This window comes from Mustela lutreola, chromosome 9 (assembly GCF_030435805.1).
Source record: "Mustela lutreola isolate mMusLut2 chromosome 9, mMusLut2.pri, whole genome shotgun sequence".
NCBI classification, from domain to species: Eukaryota; Metazoa; Chordata; class Mammalia; order Carnivora; family Mustelidae; genus Mustela; species Mustela lutreola.
The window spans coordinates 8,450,616-8,465,988 of NC_081298.1; the positions used below are offsets into that span (position 1 = coordinate 8,450,616).

A 15,373-nucleotide genomic window follows, 5' to 3' on the forward strand; every position below is an offset into this window, starting at 1 on the left:
GCCGGCTGCTCTTTGCTCCCCATGATCCCAGGCCACGGGACGCTGCTCAGGAAAGCTTTTAGAAGTGGGAGCAGGGCGAATCATAGCTATTTCATGGACGTGTGCCCACCCGTGATTGCATTTTTGCTCCCAGTGCATAACACTTGCTACCTTTCCGTTCCTTCATCTGTAGAATGGGCACAAGGTTAGCCCCTACTCCGCGGGGGGGTCGAGCTTAAAGACGCTGAAGAAGAGAAGTGCTAAGCCGAGCATTTGGCATAGAACAAGCTCACGGTACATGTTCATTCTTATCATTTTATTTCTGCTTTTTTGGGGGGTTAATTTTTTTTTTAAAGATTTTATTTATTTATTTGACAGACAGAGATCACAAGTAGGCAGAGAGGCAGGCAGAGAGAGAGAAAGGGAAGCAGGCTCCCTGCTGAGCTGAGAGCCCGATGCGGGGCTTGATTCCAGGACCCCGGGAGCTTGACCTGCGCCGAAGGCAGAGGCTTTAACCCACTAAGCCACCCAGGTGCTGCCTTTGGGGGGGTAATTTCTTTTTTTAAATGTAGACGGCTGCTCGACAGGCCCTAGAATCAAACAAATATGGGGTTTCAACCCCAGCTCCACGATGTCAAGGCTATGTAATGATGGTTAAATCACTTAACTTTTGTGGACTTTTGCTACCTTGCTGGCAAAACGGGGTGGTCCCAGGGACCCATTCATTGGGCATGCTGGCCATGGCGTATAAAGGGTCTACAAGGCTTTGGACCCCGTGTGCACTCAGTAGGTCTTAGCTTTTATTTTCTTTGGGGATTGGGACTGTGCTTATGTTCTGGCAGTGCTAGGGGAGTCTATCAAAAATACATTCAAATTTTTGTTCTGCTTCCTAACTGTATGCTAACCTCTGTAACACTCAGTTTTTTCCCCTACAAAATGGGGACCCACGACGGGACCTGTTTCTGGAGATTTGGAGATTTTTTTTTTTTTTTTTTCAGTTTGCAAGTCATTTTATTCAGAATTTTGTGTTTTGTTTCCTGAATCAATAAATACTATACAAAACAATGTAAAAATGGCTACCATTTTTCCTCCCCTGCTCCCCCCACCTGGGGACAATCCCCTGGGTCAGTGAACTCAGGGATTCTCCAGATTGGTCCAGCAAATGAGGCTGAGTGACACTGTGGCCCCTTGGATCCTCAGAGGCATTCAGCTGGGGTGGGGGAGAGCCTCTGGGGTTTGGAGGTTGACTAGGTTACGGACAGATTAGTGTTTTTGGGAGAAGAGACGGCGCCTGGAGCAAGAGCCTGTCCCAAAGAAAAGGGGAGAGAACACTGTTAGCGTGCTTATTCAACACGAATTCATTGTTGCTGAAGTCTGTGTCTTTGCGGCTTCCGGGGTACCTGGCACATAATAAATGCTCAATTAATATTTGTTGATTGAACAAGTGCGAGAGATCGCTATGGCTACTAGGCAGTGCCCAGGTCAGTCCTGGGAAAGATCTGTCCAGGGAAGAGGGCAAAAGGCTTCCAGAAGTCTGGGGCTGAGCTCAGTGGGTAACCCAAACCGCACAAGAATACAGAGTATGTTTTTGGAAGGCATCAGAGACACAGATGAACAGCTTTCCCAGGCAAACCAGTGAAGGAGAGAAAACGGGCGTTGTTTGAGCGCCTACTATGTGCATTGTGCTAGGAGCTCCCTTAGCTTTTTCTCATTTAACCTTCACCACAGATGACTTGTAGTGAAACATTACTATTCCCATTTTAGAGACAAAGAAACTGAGGTTGGACTATAAGCCGAGTCTGGAGGGCAGGACAGGGGCTCCGAGAGAGAGAATGCTTGCTTCATATTTGCCGACTGGACCACAGAGAGGTAGGAACCGTCTGTGGGGGCACAACTGACGAGCGCTGGAGTTTGGACCCGAGCTCAGTGCCGGCGCCGAGCCCCAAGCACTTCCCAGCCGCCGCTCCCAGGCGGGAGACTAGAAAGAACGAACGCGCAGTGGTTAACCGGCCGCTGTGTGCACTGCGGAGGGAGGGGGCGTTCCTGGGTCGAGGCAGGTGACTCGCGTCATTTGCCAGCTGTGATGAGGGGGCCTTGCAGGGACTCTCAGATGGGGCGAGAACGTGGACACAGGGAAGCCCGTCTGAAGAGAACACTGTAGTGACGCTTTGAGTCCCTTACCCTTGTGCCTCGCCCTTGCCTTCTGCAGGTTTTCCTTCTAACAGACCCAGGTGCAACTCTCCTCCGTGGGGGGCCCGTGACGACTGGGGAGGCTCTGACTGCACGGGCCGTGTGCCAGTGGGTCCTTCAAGCTGACGCCCCGCCCGGGACAGCTCCTCACCGCTGGCGGACTGAGGTCGGAGGACCAGAGTCCAGCCCCTGCCTCCAGAGGGGTCAAACTCCGGGGCCAGCGTGAACACCGTCAAGCTTCCCGGGGGGATGAGGGTGAGGCCGGGGATTTTCCTGAAATGACACCCTTGCCTGGCTTTCTGCGGCTCCTCTGACTGGTTTCCTCTGAGAGCACATTCCTGAGAAAGGACTTATCCAGGAATCTTCATACCAGGGGCAGCTTCTGGAGCCTGCGCCCAAGATGCCATCCCATTAGACCGGGGACTGGCAAACTGCAGCCCCCGAGCCAGATCCGGCCCTCCACCGGTTTCTTAAATACAATTTTATCGGCGCTCATGGGTCATCTTTATGGGTCCTTTATGGGTCATCTGTGGCCGCCTTTGTGGTGGAGTCGAGTTGCTGCGGCATATATGACATGTCCCACGAAGCCTCAAGTATTTACTCTGTCCCGAAATAAAAACAAGTTCGCCGAGCGCTATGCTAGATAATACTGAGAACTCACCAAGCTCTCTCCCACCTCAGGAACTTTGCAAGTGCTGATCTTTCTGCCTGGCGTTCTCCTTCCTTGACTCAGTGAGTGATCAATTTCTTCTCACTTTTTAGGTCTCAGCAAAAACGTCGCTTCCTCCGAAGGGCCTTCCCTGTCCACCCACCTAAAGGAGCCTTCGGGGTCTCTATTCATTGCCTCCCATTGGCCTTGTATTCTCGGCACTCACGGCACTCACGGTACCGACTGCCATAGTTTATTGGCTGCGGCTCCCTCCAACTCTACCAGCGAACATGTAAGCTCTGCGAGGGGTAGAGTCCTTCTCCATCTGGCCCATTTCTGGGTCCTTGTGCCTGTACACAGTACAGACTCAAAAATATCTGTTGACTGAATGATGAGAAATAGGGTGAAACCTTTTAGAAGGCCATGGCGGGTAGAAGTCGGGTGCCGCTTTCATACCAGTGGGGCTAGAAGTCAGGTGCTGCCTTACGATGGCGCCGGGTAATCTGATCCTCATTTTGAATCCATACTCCCAAAGCAATGGGAACATATTTCATACTCAAGCTGCATTAGTGCCTAGACATTTATTGCTTCTGGTATTAATTTGCTTGTTTTGCCACATTATGTAATGGGAGGTCACTTTATGTTATAAGCTATAATTTTTGAATTTTATGATATAAATTGACCTGGTTCAGGAACCTGGCTATAAAGAACCTTGCTGTCAAGGGGTCAAGAAAAAGTTATGTTGTGTTAATGGTTTTAATTAATGCATTAATTTCACAAGTTTTGCGTGGGGGTTTAGTATGTGTAGGATCCATCTGAGATGTCCAAGGAGCTTCCTGGTAAGCATGCTCACCTGTGATTCATTCTGCACAGGGAAGCCAGAATTATCCTTGGAAATGCCAATTACATCATGGTATCCCCTATTTAAAGCCCCCCCCCCCCCAATAAACTTGGAATAATTTAAACTCATCAGTCTGTGCTAAATACTCAAACTTCTTTCCCTCTGAGGTCATAGAGTTCCAGCAACACTGATCTTCTTTCAGTTTCCCTCAATGCGCCCAGCTTTTACTTGCCTCAGGGCCTTTGCACTTGCTGTCCCTGCCTCAAATCCTCTTTTCACTGATTTCAGGACTGGCTCCCTTGGTCCTTCATGTTTCAGATGTCATCCCTCAAAGAGGCCTTCTAGAAGCACCCTAAGTAAATTGCTGCTACCCAGGCCCTAAGTACTTTGTTTATTTCCTTCATGGGATCTGAAACCATCTCATTTATTAACTTGTTTTCTTGTTTCTTGTCTTTCTCCTTCTATAAGATCTTCAAGGGAGGAAGACATCCATTGGTTCACTGCTATGTTTGTGGAGCCTACCACAGTGCTGAGACATAAGGAAATGCACGAGTAAATAACATACTATGAGATAGATGTAAATCTAATAAAGGAAATAAAACAGGGTAATAGGAAAGAGATATTTGAGAAGGCTGGATGGCTTTAGATCAGGGCTTGGCAAAAAATGGCCCATGGGCCAAATCCAGCACCTCATCTGTTTCTGTAGGGCCCACAAACTAGAATCATGTTCATATTTTTAAATGGTTGAAAGAGTCCAAAGAAGAAAGCTTTTGGGGGTGCCTGGGTGGCTCAGTCAGTTGAATGTCTGAGTCTTGAGTTCGGCAACGATCATGACCTCAGGGTCATGGGACAGAGCCCTGTGTGGGGCTCTTCCCTCAGAAGGAGTCTGCTTGAAATGATCTCTCCCCCTCTCACTCTGCCTTTCACTCTGTTCATGCTCTCAATCTTTCTCTCAAAAATAAACAAAAATAAATCTTGAATGAAAAATGCTCTTTTATGACCCATGAAAACTATGTGAAATTCGAGTGTCAGTGTCTATCAATAAAGTTTTATTAGAATATAGCCACACCTTTTCATTCACACAACCCCCAATACCGCTTTCACGCTGCAATAACAGAATAAGCCGTGGTGACAGGCTCTGACCCAGAAAATATTTACTTTTGGACCCTTCACAGAAATGTTGATGATTTTCAGGGAAGAGTCCTTGAAGAAGATGACGTTGAAGGTGAGATTTCAATAATGAGAATGGTCAATCTAGAGATCAGAAGGTTGATATTTGAAGTTCCTCAGGTAGAAAAAACACTCATGAAACAGTAGCTCTTCTTATTATGCCATGAGCTTTGAGTTAGGACTTTCAATCTAGTAGTCGTGGGCTGGGCATAGTGACACAGGGTAGTCCTGGCAAGAGATAGGGTGTGCGTCCACAGACCCACCTCCCGTAGACACAGAGGTGGAGCAGGTGAAGTGATAGAAATATTATGGAGGTCCAGGAAAAAAATTAGTAGTGACATGGACAGTGGTGGGAAAGGTGAGAGAAAAAGGTGGGTCTACTGATCCTACACCGGGGCACCAGGGCTTGAATGGGACTACTCTCAGTCATGCAGAATCAGAAAGTTAGCAGGTGTTAGGAGAGTGAACAGATGGCCTAGGTCAAGCTTGAACAAGAGGAGTTGGATTTAGGGTCATTCCCCACCCCTACCCCAAATCTCCACTAATATCACAACCCTTCTGGCCATACCAATCTCAGCCTGAGCTGTAACATGCTGAGCCCACGTAAGGCTTCCAGGACTGTGAGTCTGAGCCAGCCTGAAGAGGTGGCATCCTGTATTCCCAGCCCGAGGCATCACTTTGAGTATTATGACGGCACAGGCCAACTCAACTGCACTCTTGGGAAACAGACACTCAACTGAACTCCTAAGCTCTTAGGTGGCATAGAACCCTGGTGCTGGTCTAGGCAATCTAGCTGTTCCTCTGAAAATGAAGACAAAACAGGGGAAACCTGAGCCAAACGACTGGAAAAGACTAAGTTCCCATGACATGTGTCTTTCGAACCCAAGATTCATCTGCGCGTGAAACCAACTCTATCCTTGGACGAACTGATTTACTGGTTTACTAAACTCCCTGGTTTACTAAATTAGTTTTGATTTGGTTTGCAGTCAATTATAAATAACAGATTGTGATAAACACAGTTTAGAGTTAGCATGCTGATCAGTTTTAACTATTGCTCCCAAAGTGATTTTGCATCCCATCCTTTCAGAGTTAAGGAAGATATTTAGCAAAGTCAGGAGAGGAACCTATTCCCTTTACCGCTAATCAGCTCATGAGATGGAAAACGCCTCCTGATACAGTAGGAACAACTGAACTGATATTGTGTATCCTGTTATTAAGTGATCTCAGGGGAGTCCTATAAAACCCTGAACCACATCCTGCTTTCCTAGAATTTGGATCTCTCCTCTAGTTGCTTCTCGTCAGCTTCTGTTCTCTCCGCTCTAAGGGAAGATCTAGAGGGTCTCACCTTCTTGGTCTGACTTGATTTTGTACATTAAACTAGGACCTTCCTTGCGGTCCGTGCTGCTTCTTCATCAGGACAGAGCATCAGACAGGTGCAATGACTGAATTCAAGCTAATAAAAGCAAACTTTTTTTTTTTTTTAGAGTAATCACAATGTGTCCGGTACTATGCTTAAAGCAGTGGGTCTCAAAATGTGGTCCCTGGACGAGGATCCCCACTACCATCAGGGAATTTGTTAGAAATTCCAATTAAATGGCTCCACCCAAGATCTACCGAATCCAATGCTCTGGGAAACGGGTTCAGCCATCTGCGTTTTAACAAACCCTCCAGATGATTCTCAAGTTTGAGAACAATTGGCTCAGAGTATTGACCTGGATTGTCTCCTGCGATCTTATCTATCGAGCCCTGAGCTAGGAGAGTTACCCCCATTTTACAGATAAAGAAGCTGCATCTTAGAGAGATGAAGGGTTTGCTCTTACTGCTAGGGAACAGTGCAACGTGGATTCAAAGCCACAAATCTCTCCAGAGTTCTCCAGTGAGGGCGGACATAGCACCCGTATTCCCAGACCCCGTGCCTGGCTCACGTTCTGGCCGTCTGGCAGATATGCCACCTTAGAATCACACATCCTACTGCCTTTTTGCTGATTCCTAGGGAGCCTTAGGACCTCTTCTCAACTTCCAAGAAACTTTAAAAAAAAGGAAAAAAAAAGCTCCAAGAAAAAGAAAAGGCAGCCATAGAACAGAATCCCAGCTTCAGAATAAAACACGCCTCAGGTCGCTTGGGGTCCCGGGGATTGCCCAGTGCGCCCGAGGAATGATCATCAGCTTGTAACCACCTCTCTTGAAAATCACCTTCTCCTTTCTGGGTCCCCTTTTCTCTTGCACTGCATTTCTCCCCAGCTAGAACCTTGTGGTCACAGATGCCACTTTGCTCACAGTGATTTATAAGCAATCGCTAATGTTCAGTTATAATTCCCCATTTCAGATGTGAAAATGGCTCATCATATTCACCACAAAGGGCCTCTCTACAATGATATATAATTTAAAAATTAACACGAGGACAGAGGAGACTCTGCATTTTTGAACTAGGAACTTAGAGATTCAGAGGTTACAACTTGATAAGGTGAGCTCGAGGAATTAGATGAGTCATTAAAGCAAATGCCTCTGCCCCATGTTTCCATGACTTCAGAGCTTTTCTAGCATCTTCCAGTTCACTCGCTCTTGTCAAAGTGCAAGCCCACAAATGGTATATTTATATTAGGGTATTATCCCCCATCGTTACGAACACTCTCTAATTCCTGACGTAGACCTTTCCGACATAAACCATGCTGTCAGAGGATAAGCAAAGCAGAAAAAGAAAAAAAAAATCAATGCTCAACCTCCAGCAAGGGCCAAACAGACCTGAACAATGTGACCAAAAAAAAAAAAAAAAGCTGATGGAGATTCTCTGGAAGAACCCGTTGCTGTGTTTACAGCATCACTGGCTCCGAGTGGAGACAGACCCAGAGGACTCCGAAGTGTCTGATAGGCAGCACGCCCATCTCCAGAGCAGGGGTTGTTGACATTGACAGACACAGGCAGAAAACAAGGCAGGGACAGAGAAAGCGAACTGGTGTAAGAGCAGAAGATAGCATAGTGATTTTTGCATACCTAACGCCCAAGATCCTTTCATGCTCGTTTTGGCTCAACCACTCATGGCCTTGTGACCAAGCCATGTCCCAGCCTGCTCCAACATCCAGTGATCGCAATTATGGATTGCAAATTTATTGACATTTGACATCCACATCAGCCTTCCTCTGATCAACAGAAGTCTCTGCCGCCAAGCTGAATAATTACAGAAGATTTCAGCAGTCATGGGGATGCCAAAAAGGTCATTAAATCATCTTGAAAAAACAACGTGTTCCTCCATTTCGTCTTGCCAGTAAATCTTCCGTTGGAGTCAGGACCACCTAGGGTGGATGCTGTGGGGAGAAGGGGGCTGAATTACAGAATGGAGGGAGGAATTAAATTAGGATTGAAAAATAGGAAGGCAAGCACAGCAGGGACCTCTTGGTTTGTACTTCATAATTTCTGGAGAAGTATACAGACTATGGCTTACTTTTATCAAGAAATGGATTGTCCTTAGGAAATAGGCAGTAATGTCTCACTTAGGAGTTGGGGGTCATCCAGGGGAAATTTGGGAAGAGAGGTTGTACTTAGAAGCCCACCCCGGGCAGGCCCCACAGTATGAAGGTGAATTTGTCCTAATGCCTCCCCATGATTTCTCTGTTTGATATTCCTTCTCTTTTGTAGGCACACATGGCCCAAGTGGCCTGGAACCCCCCAAGGCCACTCACTCCTCTGTATGCCCCCTGCCTTCACTGCCTCCCTGTCCTTCTCATCACCTCCTCACGGGTTCACGTTTGCCCTTGACTGCTCTCATCCATTCTACACTCTGTAACCACAGTTGTCTTCTAAAGGGCAACGTAGGTCATGGCCTTGTCCTCCTAAACCCCTTCAATGGCTTCTCATTGGGCTTGGAATGAAAAAGCCTAAAGTGATCAGGATGTTCCACAAAGCGCTGACTTGCCTCATGTCCCCACCACACCCCAACCACGCCCCTATGCCTCCAATCCCAGCCCTCGACACGGCCTTTCCCTGAATCAGATGTGCCAACCCTTCTGTTTTCCCACCTGGAATGTTCTGCCCTCAATTTGTCACGTGACCACTCCTTCTCCCTCCTTAGTTCCCTTCCCTGCCCCTCTTCCCCCCGCTGTTTAAAGTAGGTGGCCGCCATCACCCCGAACATCACACTGTATCCCTTGGCAGCCCCACTTTCTCAGAAATTGTTACTTTTATTTGTGTTCCCAAATGTGAGCTGTCCGTATTATTATCAACGTGTGTCCTCCGATTAGAATGTAAGATCTGGTTTCCTCTCTTCTGGGGGTGTAGCCCAGCACTCACGACAGAGCCCGGCTCACGGCCGCTTCTCCAAGAGCGTGAATTAAAGGACTGAATGAAGGCCTCTGCTCCTCCTGGTGCAGGAGGCTCGACTCATTCCCCTGAAGGCATCTGTTGACTCTGCTCCCGTGGGCGAGCATACCTCAAAAAAAGGCATTTCTTAGGTCTCATGGCAATGTTAGTCCTCTGGGCAAATCATTGGACCATGAGCTGGAAATGCTTCTCAATTTCTTGTACTTTGCTGGGCTTCATAGAGCCTGAAATTTCCTTCCTTTGGGGCTTCTATTATGCACTGTGCTCTGTGCTAAGGCTCTCACCTGCTTCACCTATTCCATCCGCTGGACTGACGAGTGACACGGGCGTTACCGTTATTTCATGGGGGATGAAATGGGGGATGTCCCAGGAAGTTATGATCACCTCCTAGACACTGTCCTTCCCTCCTCCCTTCCTTCCAAAATTTATAGTCTGTACATGGGGAGCGAATCAGATGTAGCCCCTGGCTTCCTGGACCTTAGAGGTGGATGCCACGTTCACCTTCAGGGAAGAGGCTGGTGCCCCACCGCTTCCAAGCCCCACAGTCAACTTTGTGGAAATGATGTTTGACTCTTTCAATAAAGCAAACCTGTAATGAACATCTGTCTCGGTGAGGCTCAAAAGATAAGTTTATAGGCTGGAGAGGAGCCATCATATGTGTATCCCCCGACTTCTCTGCCTGACCAGTGTCTCCTCTACGCCATCTTCTCTCTGAAACACACTCTGGTCACACCGAACAACAGCCATTTTCTGGAATGAACCCCCTGCTCAACCTCACTTATGAGGCTTTCCTCTTGCCATTCCTTTCGTCCTGGTGCCCACCCCCTTTGCCACCTGCTAGTGCCTTTTCTCATTCCCACGCAGCCTCGATCTCTGCTGATCGGACCAGACACCCTCGAACCCTCCCGCTCCCGCTCACTCAGTGATGACACTGAGCTCAGTGCAAGCCTTGGTGGTGTCATGTCCTTCTTCCACGATGGACTGTCTGTGGTCTGAGGGCAGAGCCCATTTCTGTGTCGTGCACCACTGTGGTCCTCGCATGGGCCACTGTCCCGACATGTAATGTCTACTGTGTGATGCATGCTTTCACATTTGTCTTTCCCCAATGGACGTTCCTGAGACACAAAATCTGACTTGGTCATAGCACATTATGACTGTGGCGGTTGCTATTAGAATTAAAGTCCTCGGACACATTAACCCGCCCTGCATTCTAGGGCTGTTGTATGTTAACAATGATAAGAGCAGCTCTCTTTAATGGGCCATTTGTGTGTGCCTGATATTGTACCAGGAAGACCCTTGGTAGGTTTTCTTCCATTTTATCCTTATAACACTACGTGAAGCCAGCCTTCATGCGGCCACTTGACAGAAGACGAGCTGAGGGTCAGAGAGGTGACGTGACCTGCCCTTGGTCTCTCAGCTAGGAGGTGGAGATGTGGCCCCAGGGCCGAGGCCTCAGTGGCTCCAGAGCCCACGTACCTCCCCCTGAGTTTAGCTGCGTGATGTGTCCCTCGTGGGATTTCTGGGCATCAGGAAGTCCCGCCTCCTGAGACTTTGTGACAGGCCTTCCCTCCACTCAGCATCCTCTCACTTCCCGTTCTTACATTTCTGGGGTGACAAAGTCCTGATTGGTCCCCCGACTTCTCAGCCAGAGCCAATGCTACCCAATAGGGACCCATCTCCATGGTTACCACCCACCAGAGAATCCACGGGAAGGCGGCATGGGGAGAAGTGGAGGCTACGGCAAATATGGGGGAGCAGGGAGTCATAAACAATTAAACATGACAAAATCCTCTGGTGAACAAAAATAGAATTATTTGACTGTGAAATCAAGTAATGTAGCATTGAAAATAACATCACCTGAAACATCTTTTTTTTTCTCCATAGATGAACAAAATACCAGATAAAACCAGGCACAGTGAAAGTGCCAATTTGCTGGAGGGCCCGGGAGGGAGAAAGTTGTCCATGTCAAAGATCTGGCCTTTCGGGATACTGAAACTTTTTTTTTTTTTTTTTTTTTTTTTGCCCCCCTCCACTTCTCTCCCCTGCCAGTAACTTGGGGACACGTTCCCACCTCACAGTCTGGTGCAGCGCCCGATAGAATTTAACCCCAGAGATACCAGAAAGACGCTAGGAGAAGTTTCAGCCAAAACTCTGGCTTGAGGTCAATCATTTCTTTGCCCAGCCCTGATCTCAGGTCTACCGCGTGCTAGCTCTGTGAGCCCGGGGAGCACCTCACCTGTCTGAGGACCGGTTTCCTCATCCGTAAGCTGAATGGCATTATCTTTCTTTCTTTGCCGAGTTTTAGGGTAAGACTGATTGAGGTAGTACACACATAGACCACCAGAGTACAAGAGCCGGGATATCGTAAATGCACAGTAAATGTCAATTCTCTGTCAGGATCGATCATGGCGAGAACAGTGGCGGTAGCAGACGCTGCCAAGCACTGTTTTCTTACCACATCTAATCAACATCATCACTGCCACTATCTGCCCTGGGACTCCAGTGTAGACCTTCCTAAGCAGGGCATAGCCACTGGCGAGTTTGGACGGTACAAGTGGGATTTTTCAAGGTAGCTGGTGGCAGAGAGAAAAAAAGCAGAACCAAGAGGGAAAGAAATGCAGGTTAATGCTATATCCACCTTTTCTCGGGCACCCCAAACCACCCCCCATACTTCCATGCCTCCTGCCACCCTCCAACCATCCAGAGCTGATTTAATTAAGTCTGTCCTCATAGTCTCTCCCGATTTCCTCAAATAAAATGGCACAATCCATCCCACATCTTGATCTAAGCCTTCAGCAAACACAAGGGGATTGTTTTGAGGCAGGTGATCAAGAGGTGAGGTGCATCGAGCGCCGGCTTGGTGGGCCGGACCCGGGGCGGAGCTCTGTCCCTACACGATTTCAGCTAGTCTGCAACACAGGCAGGAAGAGGAAGAAAGGGCCTGCATTTACCTCTCCCTGGTCTCTGCCAGTCTTGCTCCTCAACCTGGATATGGATTTTTTTTTTCAAGTTTTTTACCCTCCATGCCTAAATATATGCTATACCTCCAGCAAGTAAGAAAAACCACACCAAACCTAACCAAAACAAACAAACAAAAATAAATAAATAAAAAGACCAAAGAAATAAAGACCATTCCAGGAAAAACTACCACCAGCACTCTCCACGGAGTCCCGGCTTCCTGGGCTCTGGGGGCTTGTGTTCTCGACAGCAGCACAAAGTTCTCTAAAGGCCCCCAAAGGTGACTGCGCCTTCGGCTCCCGGCAGCCCCCTTTTCCCTGCCTGGTGAGCCTCCTGTAACATTTACACTGGATTTAATGGGAGGACATGACATGCACTGATTTCCAACCAACTCCTGTTTTTTTCAGGGGAAGCGTCTGGAAAGCCAGCAGCGGCACATCACAGCCTCTTCTGTTCTGGTACCCCTAACGTGATCTCCGTGGCCCACATATCATGGAACACACCGCCCTGCGGTTCCTGCAGGGCGTGGCATCAGAAGTGATTTAAAATCCCCGCATTGCTAAAATGCATTGTTCTTCATCAAGTTGAGTCATTTTTATGTGATGTGTCAAGCTCTCTAACAAATAATTCCTGCCAGACAAATCAAGTTCCTCGTCTTAGAGCCGTGGCTAAATAGTTTATAGCTTTAATCTGCTCACCGAGGTGTGCAGTCTATGACAGTAATTATAAATGCAAGGAGAAATTATAGCTGAATGCTTTAACTGCATTAGGAGCCGTTTGATGAACAATCATGAGAGCCTGCTCGGTTCCAACAATAGAGGGCAAGTTAGTGTCAGTGCATTAGAGAGATTTCAGTTCTGCATGGCTTTGCCTCCCATTTACCACAGAATGTCACTTGTCTCCTATAAAGTAAAAAAAAAAAAAAAAAAAAAAAAAAAAGGCACTGTGGAAAGCTTTAAACTTGATAGTTAAAAAAAAAAAAAAAGACAAAGAGAGAAATGCAGGGGAAACTGTTTATCATTATGACTTCTCCTCCTTCTTCTTCTTCTTTTCTGCCTGTTTTGTTTGGCGGCTGGTTCGGTTTCAAATTAGTTCGTTGAAGGTAGCTGCTTGTTTACTTCCTAGGGGCCTTCCAAAAAAAACCATCCCTCCTCAAGCCGTTGCTGTGAAATCTCTATAGAGAAAGACTTCTTTAAATGAAGGGGCGAGTTCAGAATCCGCTGGGCAGATGCTCCAGGAACTGCCGTGTGTCCCCCCCACCCCCCGCCCCACCCTCGTGAGGTCCTGCTCTCCATCTGTATCTACCTAAGCTAATGACACAATTCAGCTCTTTATTTTCCCCTCCTCACTTTCGCGGAAAGACGTTTTTAATTTAGCTGAAGAATTACACAAATGTATTTTAAAGACATAAATCCATATAAAAAATATGAGCTAATTAAAACATTGCACTCCCTGTCGCTCATGGATTTTCAATTTAGCGAAAGAAAAAAGAATTGCATCTGGTTAAATGAAAAGATGATACTGATGGCAGATTGGAGTAAATGAAAAATAATGTTACTCTATATTAAAGCACCAAATTATACACGTCAGGACTGAGATTTCGAAGGTTCCCAATGAGGGGGACAGAGCAACAGAGAAGGGGACCGGCGATTCGCGAGGGACGGAAGCCAGATTGCTTGCATAAAATGGAAACATTAAAACAGATGACACATTTGTTTCTTGCTGTGTAGGAAATACATGAGTCTTATAGCTGACCCTGTTTCTGAATTTTCATTTTGTTTCCCCTAAATGAGAGTTGAGAGTCAGGATGAGGATCAAAAAAAAAAAAAAAAAAAAAAAAAAAAAATCCGGTAAGTGTATATTTTCACTGGAATTCGGGTCATTCCCTGGTTGGATGCTATATGGTAAATGTCTAATTGGCTGACTGGCCAAGGACATCACAGTCAGGATATTGAGGATGCTGTGCTCTAGGCTGTGGGCCACTCCCAGGCCCCTGAGTTTCCATATTCAGTTTGCCACCGGAGCCTCTGAGAAGCTCAGGGGAGCTCTTGCCTATCTCTAGCTCATGTGTCAGGATTATAGCCCTGTATTCCATGTGGCCATGGGAGCATCTAGAAGCCATCAAGCAAGGTGGCAGAGAAGCCAAGAGGCAGAAAAAGGTGATGAGTGCGGAACAGTCCTAAGCTGGAGTCCCTCTGTGTCCTGACTGCACACTCAGGGACAAATCACAAAGCCCTCAGAGCTCCTTGCAAAATCAGAGTGGCATGAATCACCATGCCTGGCCTGTGGAAGACGCCCGTAAGTGGGAGTTTTGCTGTCATTTGCTATCATTATGATCAAACTGCAAGCTGAGGGTTCCGCGGGGGCATCTGGAGAGAGCCCACAGCTTCTACACACTTCAAGTGAGCCTGAAGAACACGGCAGAAACCCGCGGGCATTGTGGAGGACTAACTTTTCCCATGAACCTACTAGTTGCCAGGCTTCTTGGAAAAGAGTTACACAGGCTTATTTAATTTTCACAAATTTTCTAAGAGGGGAGCACCATGTCCCCATTTTACAGACAGAGAACTGGGCCATGGCTTAGGGAGGGAGGATGAGTTAGGATTTGCACCCAAGCCCGAGAGCCTCGGCAGCCAGAGGAAGCATTAACATCACAAGCCCCCGAAACCATCATTCCCTCGGGGATCGGGCAGATGCCCACCCCCCCTTCCTCCATTCAGCGTTTACCCCGGGGCCACCCGTCTGCGTCTACCACGAGCCTCAAAGGCAGATTCTTATTCTGGTCACCGGTTTATTCCCCGGGATCAGCGCGGTGTGGGGCCTGGAGAGATGGCCTTCTGGATCGGTGATAACGCATGAGCGAGGTTATGCGACTGTAGGAATTCAGGCAGAATCTCTCTGCCTCCTTTTTCTCCCGTCACACGGTTGAATCCACCCCTACCTTATAGGGCCGTTTTGTGAGAATCAAGTGGAATAATGTTTGTAAAGCACTTGCCGCAGGGCTGGCACATTTGGCTATCATAATCAGCATGTCTGCTAGTTCACCATTACACAGCCATTGCGGAGCAGAAGCTGGTGCGTAGTCAAAGCAAACCTATGTCTGTTGTAAGATGAAAGAAACGCAGGGAGGCAGGGAGGGAAGGAGGAATATTTATTTAATGGATGAATGAAAGGGTGATGTATCTTATAGACATTAATTAATCCAGCCCTTTGCTTTCTCCAGAATGCCATAGAATCCATATTGTTAGGGTTGCCAGACTGAGCGAGTAAAA

At 47.5% G+C, this 15,373-nt stretch overlaps 1 protein-coding gene across 3 annotated transcripts in view; it reads right to left on the minus strand.

Annotated features, from left to right (window-relative positions):
* Window positions 1-15,373, minus strand: part of TSHZ2 (teashirt zinc finger homeobox 2) — a 432,094-nt gene that overhangs the window by 153,151 nt on the left and 263,570 nt on the right. The window contains exon 3 of one of the 3 annotated variants that reach the window (XM_059132584.1): window positions 7,979-8,131. The exons of the other annotated variants lie outside the window; for them this stretch is intronic. The gene's annotated coding sequence lies outside the window, so the exon portion shown is untranslated. Of the gene's footprint in view, window positions 1-7,978; window positions 8,132-15,373 lie in introns of those variants that run through there. 3 annotated transcript variants of the gene reach the window in all.